Below are 11,322 nucleotides of genomic sequence, written 5' to 3'. Positions count from 1 at the left end.
TATCATGTTTTTCTTTTCTAGGGCTATAATATGTTTCTCTACTGCTATTGCTTCTTTCATATTTTCGGCTAAAGTTGTTTTGTTATCCATATCAACAAAGATTGCTATGTTTGATGGTAAAGCAGTGATGTACCACTCACTTCGCACTTCTTCGTTGGGCTTGGAAGCAGTAGGGATTTTGTTTAACAATTTATTGAAACATGAATTAAAATCTTTGATAGATTCCTTTGACTCGGCCCTAAGGTTAGACAAGTCGTTGATCAGTGTTGCCGTAGACCTATCATCACCAAACTTAATAAGGAATTGTTCTTGGAAGATATTCCAACTAGTGATAGATCCAGATGGTAATGAAAAATACCATGATCCAGGTACTCCTTGCAGAGTATAAGGAAAAATTCGAACAACAGTGTCTTCGTTGGTAACTCCATTGAGATTTATGGATAGCATAAAGTTATTTATATGTTCTTCCGCTAGCATGCTTGCCTCAGGGTTAAACTTAGGCAGCCATTTTTTAGGATGGGTCGGTAGCTGACTCAAGGGTGTAGGCATTAAGACTGCCCCTGGGTCATTCCATGGAGATTGGGCCATTGCTGATCTATTAACAGAGGAAAGTGCAGAAAATGATCCCCGTGGTTGAGAATATGAGGATATTACAACTTTAGATGATTGAGAAGGAGATGTGGGAGTACCAGTGGACTGATGGACAATGATCTGAAGTGGAGGAGTGGATGGTTGACTTCGCGGTGGAGAGGTTGAGATGGATGATGATGATGAAAGAGTCTCACTATCGGACCCTTTAGGAGATTTCCTTACTCTCTCCCTTGTAGGTAGAGGTAACTCGGTTGGCGGAACGCCAAATTTTTCACTCTTTAATCTGGTAAGAGGATGAGCAGGGTTATATTACGAAGTCACGTTGCCTTGAGATTTATCAGATCTTTGAGGAGATATAGAAAATCACTGAAGTTTGTGAATCAAAGATTCAACTTCAGGAGGTTCAATAGTAGATTGCTCTAAAATGTCAGGGTTTGTAGCAGTGGTTGTTGCTCTTGCAACTTCTGGCTCTGGATTTAAAGATTCTAAATGCGATGGAGAAGTCAGGGGAGGTGGTGAGGGCAATTTACTCTCAGAATGGTATTTAGATTTAGACTTACTTTCCATTCATAGTTCAATGCCCTCCTTCTAGCACCAAATATGTTGAAGCCCCGAAAATCAGGTCTACAACAAGGGGGATACCCACCCAGTCCAGACCTTGGTTAGCGGCTCCTTTTCTATTTGGTATAGTGGGTCCATCTAGGGATATGGGACCAGTTTCCCAATTCATGTGTGTGTGTGTGAATAATTGATATTTCCTTTCTAAAAGTTCCTAAGTGAGATGCTCTAATTCTAACTCTAATCTAATAACATGCAAATTGTATTCTAATAAGTAGAAATATCTAAGTCTACACTAACCCGGGGTGTAATTCTTCTGTTATGCGATCTAAAATGATTTCAGATAACAATTGATAATAAAGATCATTCAACTGTTATGAGAAAAGAATTCAATACAGATAAACCACTTCGTATAAAACGTTAGATGAAACAATTGTGAAAGGCATATTGCATAATAAGCTACTCATACATTAAGCATAAATAAATAGCTATCACCATACAAAAGTGCCAAATGATAACTTAGACATTCATGCATCAATATATAAATAGCTGAACATGAATATCACTTTTAACACAAAGGCAAAAATAGTTAAGAGATAAAAGTACCATTTATAACTAGTTCTACTCATGAGCTTCAAGTGATAATGATTTATCTCTTCTTAATCCAACATCCACTAAGAGTAGAGAAGTGCAACATCAGTAGCAGATATTAAATACAGATATCAATAAATCTTGTTCCATTCATTCATCAAAACCTCCTCAGAGGGTACAAAAGTGCATGTTCTGGGGATAAGTTTTTGACAAATTTCAGGACCCTTATCTGAATGGATGAGAACAGTTTAAATACTAATAACTAAATCTAAAAATAACTTATTACAAAAATGTAGGATACGGTTTAAATGACCGTCCTCATTTCAGGAAAAAAATAAAGCAAAATTAATACTAATATTGAATCTAAAACTAACAACTAACTATTTATGTATCTGATCCTTAAAATCGCAAGCGTTCGGCATTTGCTTGAGAAGAGTCGGCTGACCGACTTCAGACTTTAACTGTCCTGGAAAATTGGAATCAGTGAGAGCTAGCACCATCTTCTCGGCAGAATTGTTGATGCATTTGAGAGTCATACACTGGCTATGTGGTTTTACCAAATATTCCCAGTAAGAATCCCAATTCAACTTAGTTAATCTTTAGATTGATTCTACCTTTTCTTGAGGTTTCTGTCTCCATCCTGTCTGCAGTTGCTGTGCATATATACATACCATTTTGAAGATATTTTTTTGACAAATACCACTAGTTTTAGGATTCAAGTTTTATTTTTTTACCTCTACCATTGCTTTCTTACAAATTTCTGGGCTTACAGGTGATTGAGAAATTAGAGGTTTTCCCTTTCAAGAAGTTTTTCCCAGTGATGCGCGCCTCAGAAACTGCCTCCGTTTCTTGATCCGGGCTTCTTTGTTGCATTTTTTTGCCTTTTGCGCGTTTTCTTTTAGCGGATATAAAGCTCAAATTTTGTGAAAATAATGATTCCGTAAGCTCTTGACCTTGAGTTTTAAATTGTCTGTTTTTTATGTTATCGTTGTCCAATACCCAATTAACCATGTCTTTGTATGGGAGAATCTTGGGCCTTGCCGCTATCCGGTGCAAAAACAAACTAGCTAAATCTACAACTGATGCCTCAGAAGAACCATGTGGGCCAACAGTAGCCGCAACCTCCATCACTTTAGGATTCTCTTCCTCAAGTAGACTATACATGCCTTCCCAAGTAGTAATACCAGCGTCTCTGTACCAGGCAGTGTCTATATATAGGGGCGTCATTTCTTTCTCTTCAGAGCTTGAGGCTTTGCCTTTCTTTCCCATGATATCCTGCGTACTGCTTTGTATATTTCTTTGTTCTTTGTTCCTACAATTTACAGGTGAAGTGAGAATAATGATAAGGAAAAGTGACAGGAAAGTTTTAAATGCCGAAGACATATAGAATATACCACCTTACGTGAACTAGCTTTTCGATAAGCAAAAAACCATATTCCATTAATGACTGGCAACTAACTCATTAATTAGCATTAAAGCACATAACCAGGTCTCGGTTTATGGAAAATATTTTTTTGAACAACGATCCCGAAAGATTTGCGATTAAGCGATTTTGTGATTTGCTTCGCAATATCGCAGATTGCAACACCGCAGAATCGCAACATCGCAAGGTTGTTATATCGCAAATCACAACATCGCAAGTTTGATATATCGCAAATCACAACATCGCAGGATTGTTATATCGCAATATCGCAATATCGCTATATCGCTATATCGCAAATCACTGGAGCACAATATATGTCATTTGTTAATCTGTTTTCTGTGAAATATGATTTGCGATATGCACCATCACATATCGGCAGTTTAAAGTTTTTCAGCGTAAGTAATTTTTTAGACATGCAATGCGATAAATGCTTTCTTAATGTGTAGTTTCACATCGCGATCTCGCAATCTTAGACTTCTACTTGTAAGGAGGTATCTATTATCTTTTTGCTATGTGATATTTCCTAAGGAATAATTCTAATTTATCATAAAACTTAAGCTTTTTTAGATTTTTCAAGGGTATTCTCATAAGTTTATGATGGTAATTTTTATTGAAAAAGGAAATTCAAGCACTAATTAATTTTTTGACTAAAGCTCCCCACTTATTTAGTATTAGTAATAACACCAAATAAGAAGGGGGGTTGTTGTTGGCCACAACAGAACTATAAAGAAATGAAGGGGGTGCATCCCTCAATTTGCACTCATCACATCTACATCAAGGAAGGATGCAAACCTATGTGCCAACCTCATAGGAGAATGAACCCAACCCTCAAGGACATAGTAAAGCAAGAGTTACAAAATTTGTTGGATGCAGGGTTCATATACCCCATCTTAGATAGTGAGTGGGTGTCCCCTCTAGTCTTAGTCCCAAAGAAGAATAGGAAGTGAAGGATCTATGTGGATTACAAAGGATTGAATAAGGACACAAAGAAAGAACATTTTTCTTTGCCTTTCATTGATTAAGTTTTAGATGGTCTTTCAGGGAAGAAGTTCTTCTCTTTCCTTGATGGATTCACTGGTTATAACCAGATCCACATCATCCCTGGGGAAAAAGACAAGACTACATTCACATGTCCTTAGGGTACCTTTGCTTATAGGATCCTCCTATTCGGTCTATGCAATGCCCCTGCCACTTTTCAAAGGGAGGTTTTGAGCATCTTTGTTAAGCTTGTCCATGACTTTGTGGAGATCTACATGGATGATTTCACTCCCTATGGGTGTGAATTCTTGGAGGTTCTCTCTAATCTAGGTAAAATCTAGAGAAAGTGCATTGGAATGAACCTCTCGTTGAGTATAGAGAAATGTGAATTCTTAATGAATGTAGGGATTGTACTTGGCCATTCAATATCTCAGGAAGGTATATAAGTGGACCCAAACAAGATTGTCATTATAAAAAGGGTCCTTACTCCTCAAAAGCAGAGGGATGTTGGGATTTTCTTGGGCTTAGATGACTATTACAGGAGGTTTATAAAGGATTTCAGTAAAGTGGCTTCACCATTTTTTGGATTGCTAGCCAAGGACTCATAATTCTATTGGACAAGTAGCTACCAAGAGGCCCTTAAGATATTAAAAGAGAAATTTACCATTGCACCCATACTTAGGGGCCCCAATTGGGCTCTACTTTTCCATATCCATATTGATGCATCAGACAAAGTAGTGAGTGTACCCTTGGGAAAATAGATGATAAGTTACCCTATGCCATTTATTTCATTAGTAAAAATCAGTCTAAGGCTAAATTGAACTACACTATCACTGAAAAAGAGCTCTTAGCTGTTGTACACTCCTTAAACAAATTTAGGCACTACATCACTGGATACCAAAATTTTGTGCATACTGATCATACAACTATTAAATATTTGATGAATAAGCCTGATGTGAATGCTAGAATCATTATATGGTTGTTATTATTACAACAATTTGATTTGACTATCATGGACAAGCCATGAAAATAAAATGTAGTTGCATATTTTTTGACTGGACTTACTTTTCCTACAAGTGATGAAGGGATGGTCGATGATTAACTTCCAAATGAGTATCTATTTTTTATCTCAGTGCTCTCTCCCTGGTTTGTTGACATAGCAAACTACCTAGTTGCTGGGAGATTTCCTCCAAATCTGTCATCAAGGGAGAAGAGCAGAATTGTAAGGAAAAGTGCCCCTTTCACTTGGATTGGCAGAAATATTTTCAAGTTGGGACCAGATAAGATTTTAAGGAGATGTGTCAGGGAAGAGGAAGAATTTTGCATCCTCTCAGTATGCCATGATGGGCTTTGTGGGGGTCATTTTTCTCCCAAGAGAACAACTTTCAAAGATTTACAAGATGTCTAATATTGGCCCACTCTCCACCAAGATGCAAGAAAGTATACCAGTAGATGTGATTAGTGCCAGAGGATGGGGAAACCCACTCTGAGGGATGAAATTCCTCTACAACTTCATGTAGCCTTAGAACCATTTGACAAGTGGGGCGTGGATTTCATTGGGCAAATTGATCCACCACCAAGGCAGAAAAATTACATCATTTTGTTCATTGATTACTTGACAAAGTGGACAGAGATAAAGGTTTTCAAAGTAGCAACAAAGGAGAAAATGGTTGATTTCTTAAGGGAAACTATTTTCTACAAATTTGGGTACCCAAGGGAGATAATCACTGATCATGGGGGTCAATTCACATCACACCTTATTTAGAATCTTCTAAGGCATCATCATATCAAACACATAACATCTACTTCATATCACCCTCAGGAAAATGAGCAAGTAGAGGTTGCAAATAGGTCATTTGAGAGCATCCTCACCAAGGTTGTGAGAAGCGACTGGAGAGATTGGTAAGATAGGTTAGTGGAGGACACTTGCGCCTATAACACCACTTCAAAGACAACTACCCAGTCCACTCCATATGATCTAGATTATCGAAAGAAAGCTTTGCTTTCCATTGAGTTTGAGTATAATACTTTGAGAATGGCAACCTAATTGGACTTAGATGCCGCCAAAGCACAACAAGAAAGGTTTCTCTAATTTAATAGCTTGGATGAGTTCATAATGCAGGACCTCCTCCTCATTGAATTTGTGCAATTGAAAAGGAAGGTTTGACATGATAAGCATATCAAGGAAAAGCTTTTTCAAGAAGTGGATTGGGCATTATTATATGATTCTAGGTTCCAATATTTTAAAGGAAAATTGATGACAAGATGGTTAGGCCCATACTTGATATAAAAATGTCATGAAAATGGAACTGTTCAAATCAGGACCATTGATGAGGAAGGGATCCCCTTGCTTGTCAATGGTTATAGGCTAAAATTATACAGGAAACCTATGTTTAAGGCAGAATTCATCAGTACAATCAGTAGAGAAGTCAATGTGATTGGGAGTGTCACAGATCACAGTCCACAACACTCTTAGATATTTTTTTGAAAAGAAAGAAAAAAAAGAAAAGGAAAGAGACTTGGATGAAAACCTTTATGAGGCATCTAGGGCTAACTCCTGGGTTGAAAACCTTTCTGAGGCAACCCAGAAGCAAAATAATAATAATAATAATGATAATAAAGATCCCAAGGTGAAAACCTCTCTTGATGAACCTAAGGTAGGCATACAAGTTGAAAACCTCCTTCGAGGTATCTTGTGTGTGTCAAGGGCAAAAAAAAACATAAGAAAAGGATTTTTACCATGTCTGCTAACCTTTTTATCATTTTGCGGTATTATATACAGTAACCAATTCCATGGCTACAGGACCAAATTTCTCAATATTTCTTTCATTATTCCATCCATACACTTCCTATCCATCATCTCCACTCATTTTATCACCTCTCTCCACCATCCCATTATCCCAAAATTCAAGTTTCACCCCCTCTATAGACTGTTAGAGGAAGGACCTGTAATTGCTACAAAAAGATCCTATAGTGCTATAAGAGGGTTCTGAAAATCTATGGGAGGGAGATTTGAGGACAAGGACATCCCAAAAGGGACCCTATGACCTTGAAAATGATGAATAAGGTTCCCCGATCACGTTACATCATCCATCTATCACTCATCTATCCCATTTCACAAAAATTTACTCACTATTCACTGACTCTATCTTACCCTTGTTGAAAATTTAGAAAACACATAGAAGCCACTATATTAATTTCTACAAGTCTACATTACTCCCTCATGGTCCTAGGATTGTCCTCAGGACTTGTTACAACTTCTCTCATCACCTCCATTTAGATTGAACACCCCGGAGGAAAAGGAAAGGACTGCTACAATAAGAAAACCTCCTCCTGTAGCGCCATGTGCACACATCACATAAAGCATTGATCTTGTTTCTTCTAATTAGTAGGGGGGTGATGGAGACTTATGAGGCCACTCTAAAGCAGTCATATCACTCCTAGGAGGACTCTTCACCAGTAGTAGTAGCTTGAACATCAACAAGGTACCTGCACACACAACAAACACAACAATCAAGTATCATGAGGAGAAATTAAGAAATACACAGGAAATAAGATAGCAAGTCAACTCCCTTGATGCCAATGATATGGTCTAGCTTTAGCATGAAAATCTCTGATGCATTTCGATGATGAGGTAGGCACAAGTATGGAAAACCCTTACCTCCTCCCTATGTGTGAATAACGAAAATGTGTAAATGTCGAGAGGGGATGTTTTAATAAGTTGGAGGTGACCAGTTAACTTGGCCACCCTCAGCTAGTAAACTAAAAGTGATGGTAAGCACTCATGCAACATGGAGATGTCACATCAACCAAGTTGGGATCACAAATAGTGGGTGGTGATTACGAGAAAATGAGAAATAATTACTCAGAGTGGGGACAATGGTCCAAAAGAGGAAACCCCATGTGACTGCCAGGTCACCACAATGCTCCAAGCCTAAACCAAAATGGCATATTATGTACTTGGGCTCTGGTTATTTTGCATAATCTCTCATTTCAAAAGTAGTTAGGTTGAGGAAAAGCTCAAGGTGTCATCGATGAGTTTCGAACCTCGTTCTGCAATTGCTATAGGAAGGAGGTATAGGAAAGCCTGCAACTACTATAGGAGGGCCAAGAGACCACTACGAGAAGGTTGAGAAGTTGGAGGAAACACATAGAGGTTTGAATTAATCTATGAATTACCACCTTCATCCCAGATTACTTGAAAAAAGTAAGTGCCACCATGTCTTTAATCCATCCATCAGATTGCATGCAAATTTCACTTCAAATTTTACAGGAATTGGCAGTTTAATTGTGAAATTAAAAGGTCTTATCAAGTAGTAGAGTAATGGGAATTTAGGCAATTTTCATTAACAAGGAATTTTTAACTCACTATTTCCACTTAATCACGCACTGCATTATAGTGGAGACAACCATCCAAGTCTTATGCACTCTTTCTCAAAGATTAGTGGCTGCAATTCCATATCAAAACCTTAACATAACATGGATCTACACCCTTTCAAGATTACAAATAGTTCATTGAATTTTTTAGCTAAGCTAGCATGGAGGAAAAAGAAAAATTGGTTGAGTTTTACATACACAACCTCACTCTGAGTGACATGATTTTTTGGGATCCCAATGCAAGTTTGGGGGACACACAACTGATGACCTTAGCATTCTAGATGACTAATGATGAGGAAAGAGCTAAGGAAGTGAAGAGAGTCATGGCAAAGGAGAAAAATGAACCATTATATATCAAGGCAGAGCTAGTGATCCCAATGGTTGTCATTAGCAATCATAACATCATCTCCAATGATGCTGAATTAGAACCTAAATACCTTGCCAACCAGGAACAAGCCATCTTACATTTTGAAGACACATTCAGGTTGTTGGGAACATAAATCTTACAAGCTTGCCAGAGGAGATGACACCCCTTACCCCACAGCCTCCAAATCAGAGAATATCACTCTCCTAGAAGGCTAAGGAATGCCTTGGAGAGGACACCCCTGTACAAGAGGATCATGCAAAGATTAAAAGTTAAGTGGATAAGACTTAAGCTCAGCACACCCTTGCTTCTAGGCCTAAAGGAAGGAAGAGATGAAGTAGAAGAGAAGGAGTGTAAAGAAATAGAAAATAATGTAGGTTTCTATCCACAAGAAGCTAAACCATTTGAGGAACCTTGGGATGTGAGGAAGGCCACCAGGGCCATGAAATAGATGTGCATAGATGATTGAGTTTCTCAGGGGTTGAGCAACAATTTCAGTAGGGAGGTGATGATGTGGTTCATCAATAGGTACATTATAAGGGTCATGATGCCATCCTCTAGCTTTAGAACTGTCTCTTTATCACATTTATTTAAAATTTGTGTTATATTGTGAGAAGGGTAAAAGATGTTCGCTATGTCATGTGGCCTAATATGGTTTAATTATAGGAAATGGAGCATTTTTTAGATTATTTCTATGCAGGGGCTCAGAGTAGACAACAGGGAGAGATTCTAGGGGGTTTTCCACCTATTTAACTCCTTCAATCAACCCAAGGTCACAACACTCTCTCTCATCAGGTCGAGGTCATTAGTAGCCAAGAAAGACAAGTTCATTAGAATCCAAGCAAGTGCAATTAGTGAGGAACAAGATCCACCATTATCGAGTTGTGGGAGACAAATATTCCTATCTTCTAGGGAGCTGCTAGTAGCTACACTCATGTATAAATAAACATGTAAAAGAGGTCATTAGGATTCAAGTTTATTTTTCAGCTAGGTAACTATTTCGCTCAAGTACTTGGCACTGTTATTTTTTAATTTTATGTGATTTATTAGACATTGATGCAATGATAATGAGAAGTTCCTTTTGGTTCATTGTTGAGTGAGTTCTAGAGGGCTGAGACTCTTAGATTTGGGACCAACTTCAATGGCTTAGGTCCCTATTATGTATTTGTATCTCTTTTTAGTTCAGAGTGCTTATTAGTTTCTTGTATTTCATTAGAGAATAATCCATCAAAATTTTGTGATTGCAACCTCCACCTCATCTCTCTCATAGGAGAATGAATAGAATGACTTGTAACCATAGTATAAAAATATTATGCTTATGATTTATTGGAAGAATATTGATGTTGGTTACATTGTTTGCTTGTGCTTGTTGTAGATTAGGATTTGATTTATTGATTAGATCATAGTTTTGGCATATATTAGATAGCTTTTAAATTCAACTCATCTTTTCCACTCTTCATTGTTTCATTTTTTCAATGATAAATGGGTATATGCATGGGATGATTGTAGGGTTGTTTGGATCTACAGGCAAGGGTACCTTCACCACCTCCATCTTGGATTTCCTCGCCTTCTCTTATGAAACCCAAATTATGTCCTAAAAGTTTTGTTCATGAGATCATTTTCCTAGACCACTATAAGCATCTCTCCTAGTGAATAAAAATCCTTCAAAAGGCTCTAAGCTTGGCTATGGTATTTGGCCACCCTTCATCCATTTACCTCAACCTCCATCCACCTTTCCATACCCTAAAACTTCCATTTCCACCTCAAACTTTCTCGACAACCTTCTGGTAGCATTACAGGCTTTCTTGTAGCAATATAAGGTAGTTGTAGCTGCCTCCTATAGCACACCTGTAACAACTTGTTTCTTCACCAGTTTTGACCTTTGTTGCAACTTGGACTCTGTTTATAAGGATTTTGACCCCCATCTATGACTCCATGATCAAGCAAAGCTCCTATGCCACTCCAAATCCTCCTTACCCTTCACTGCAAAACATAATAGCATTATTTCCCTTATCATAGATTTGGCACAAATAGAACATTGATTGATATGCACGTGTGAGCTAGATAGATGGTACATAGAATCTTGAATTATGATTTGATATGCTATATCCTTGTCTACAAGTAGATTTGATACCTAAATGGTTGATTGCAAGATAGCATAGTTTCCTTTTTGTAAGTAGTGTAGCTCTTGTCTCTTCATGAATCGATTCAATAACATTTGCAAGTTGAAGTTAATAGAATTTATCTTTTCATAGTTAGAGGTAGCTTCTAAATTTCACCTTCAATAGCTAGTTTTCATTCTAATTTAGTAGGAGGAATGTTCTTGGAGAAATATTGATCAAATTTCCTAGTTGAGGGTGGCATGAGTGGAATCCCATCTACTGTGCATATAGCATTGTCACCTTGAAGTTTGTATGAACCCCAAGTTGATAAATAGAGT

The sequence above is a fragment of the Pinus tabuliformis genome, chromosome X (genome assembly GCF_031772625.1).
Source record: "Pinus tabuliformis cultivar Carrire ecotype Pingquan chromosome X, CPIR1, whole genome shotgun sequence".
In the NCBI taxonomy this organism is placed as follows: Eukaryota; Viridiplantae; Streptophyta; class Pinopsida; order Pinales; family Pinaceae; genus Pinus; species Pinus tabuliformis.
The sequence above is the reverse complement of the archived record's forward strand: the minus strand, read 5'-3'. Positions refer to the sequence as shown.